General features: G+C 37.3%; 1 long non-coding RNA gene across 2 annotated transcripts; it reads left to right on the forward strand.

The window, feature by feature from the left end:
• The first annotated feature begins 340 nt into the window (after positions 1-340).
• On the forward strand, positions 341-1,898 carry LOC132559290 (uncharacterized). Of its 2 annotated transcripts, none has more exons than XR_009554605.1 (3): positions 341-472; positions 824-966; positions 1,263-1,898. It is a non-coding gene; the product is annotated as an uncharacterized LOC132559290 (long non-coding RNA). The 2 variants fall into 2 exon arrangements; XR_009554604.1 differs by having other exon boundaries at positions 341-450.
• The last annotated feature ends 849 nt before the right edge of the window (positions 1,899-2,747 follow it).

The following is a 2,747-nucleotide window of genomic DNA, read 5'->3' on the forward strand; positions in this document are numbered from 1 at the left end:
ATTATAAAACCTATTCCTTGCCATTTTCCTAAATGATAAAACCGATTCTTTGTCATTTACCCCATTATAAATGTCACGAAATAGTGCCAGTTATTAGGATAAACAGTGTTATGTTGTTTATTTTAATGTGAATAAAACAGCAGAGTTCATTTTTTCTTTATTAGGTTATTTACGGTAGTGTATAACTTTACTTGTTGTCCAGGGTCATTTGTCTTGTTATATTACGGTATATTATGGGGTTCAAATGTACTACAGCAGGCCTTTCTTATTAATCGGTGATTGGTCAGTTATGGGAATTTTAACCAATCAGAGCACACTTTGGACTCCATGGGTGAAGCACATGGAGAAGCAATGGCGAGGGACGGACGGCTAGTTTTGTGGCCGAGGTCTAAGACTAATACGAGTTGGTAAAAGGAGGTTCAGGACGTTCCCAGGGGCGAGTCGAAATCTGTAAACCTTCTTTTTTTCATTGGTAGTAAAATCTCAAGATGTCATTCCGTATCTTTGTGTATTTTTGCAAAATGTGATTTAGCGAAACAGCGATGTAAATTTCCCTATGGGAAATCGAGTGAATGTGTTTTGACCCAATTTCAATGCATTATTGCTGTTGTAATATGTAAAAAGGGTAATTACTGTTACTTAGAAATGGTTTTAATTGCTAGACAAGGAATGTCAGCATATATATTTGTAATCCGAGCGAGTATTTCAGTTATGTAGTAGGTTACCGCATGGTCTGCAGACTTTGCCGAACTGTGGCGTACTGTTGTTTTGATCGTGGCACAGTACCCCAGTAGTTATACTTTGTATTGTTTTGTTTATATAGTTCAATGACATCACTTGAAGAGCTGTGAAGGGGCTCAGGCTGAGACAGTAGCCTCGACGCCTTGAAATGGGTTGACATGTTTTCCCTGTCCGGTGACTAGCGGTGTTCCGGAGTGCCCCATGTGCAATTCCTCGTCGCTAGGGGTAAGGTGATTTACCGAAACAGACCCAATTACCGAAACAAGACCGAAACAAGACTGAAACAGAGCTTTTAAATTAATTTGGCAGGTGTATTTTCATAACAAACCTCTTATACAATCTATGATAATTGATATTGATTTTAAATGGTCTAATGTAGTTACAGAAACAAGAACACAAAGTGAGAATACAAGGGGCATAACTCGTACGTTCTTATCAATGATGTATTAACAGTCTGCATGCATCATGATTCAATATATTAATTATTAACAATTATGTCTTTGATTTTTCTTTGGTTTCAGTATTTCCAGAATCCAATGCTTGACATAAGAGATGAAAACTGACTGTAACAAAAAAAAGAAGATATTTCAGTTGATCTATTGAAAAAAAACTCTTCAGTCATCTGACCATACAACAAGAAATAAACAATAAAACAACACATTTCACAATATAAAAGTATTTATTTAAAAAAGAAAGCCATCAGCTTCAATGATCAATTAACTTGATGAATTCCATGCATTGCGCAGGTCTCGGGAACGGGGACCCTGCTTTCATGGAGACCCATTTATTTATTTATTTTTAGTTACACAAGTGATTTTTTTTTCTTTTCACAAATCACAATAGCGGTCAAGTCTATATAAACAATTTGTCCATATTTACCGACCCCTACCCTTTTGAGCTCCAATATTGATGGAACGGTGATCGGTAAAAAGTCGTCAGTATAAACGTTGGGAAATACTAGCGGTCATATCTATATCTCAGTCTGTCTTTGTCTTTTTGGTTGTTGTTGTCGTTCTGTCCGCATTTTTTTCTTTTTCTTTGTCCTGGTTTTTTGCCACATGTGCGGGGTTGCAATACTGCTGTCAATCTGTCTGACGAAGTCACTGTTCTTGTATCAGGGGGTATGTAATTTCTCAACCTAGCTAAATGTCTTGTTCGTTCGTTTTTGCTGTCCATGCGTCCTACTCAGTCGGAATCTCTGATGTGTCTCTGAGAGCATGAACTGTCTGGTACCTATCACAGCACGTCTAATGTCTTTGTATTGTACAGTCACTAAGTCAAATGTCTTTTGTATTAGGTCAGTCAAATTCTGGCTCTCCAGTCACATGTTTGTTTCAAGACATGATTGATGCTCTCGCAATTATTGTTTGTCCAGTGTTTTTTTTTTCTATCAGTCCAAGTCATTGAGGTTCTGTCACTTTATGTCGCAGCAATTCTTTGAGTCGTTTGTCAAAGTAAGTCAAAAACTTTGGCGCTGAAGATTGGCAGAGTGTTACAATTTCGTCACATTTGTCACCAAAACAAATGAAGTCGTCACTGTCAACTAGTCCATTGTCTCCAAACAGTTTTCCTACGATATGTTTTTTCTTTCATTTCTGTCAATTTTGTCATTTTCTAGCCTGTTAACTGCATTTTGCTTCAAATGTCTTGTACAAAGTACCTGTCTTGCGTCATGAAAGTTGTCGGTGATTGCGTTCACCATGGCTCGTTCGTCATCTGTCTCTATAATGAGTTTTGACTTGTCTACCCCCGCTAGTTTAGATCTAAGATATGAAAATAATGTACAATAGGTCTCATATTCGCTATTGTCATGGATAAAGATAGGTCCTAGAAATAAAGGCGGTTGTTTTGTGTCAGTCCGTACCACACTCAATTGTTTATAACAGGAAGCTGTGCATATCGCACAAGTTGAAATTCTTGTCAAACCCTAACAATGTCTGTCCAGAGCAGCATAAAGTTATAATGTCTTTAATCATCATCATCATCATCATCATCATCATCATCAT

This window comes from Ylistrum balloti, unplaced genomic scaffold (genome assembly GCF_031769215.1).
Source record: "Ylistrum balloti isolate Yb309-2 unplaced genomic scaffold, AGI_CSIRO_Ybal_v1 Utg370886, whole genome shotgun sequence".
NCBI classification, from domain to species: domain Eukaryota; kingdom Metazoa; phylum Mollusca; class Bivalvia; order Pectinida; family Pectinidae; genus Ylistrum; species Ylistrum balloti.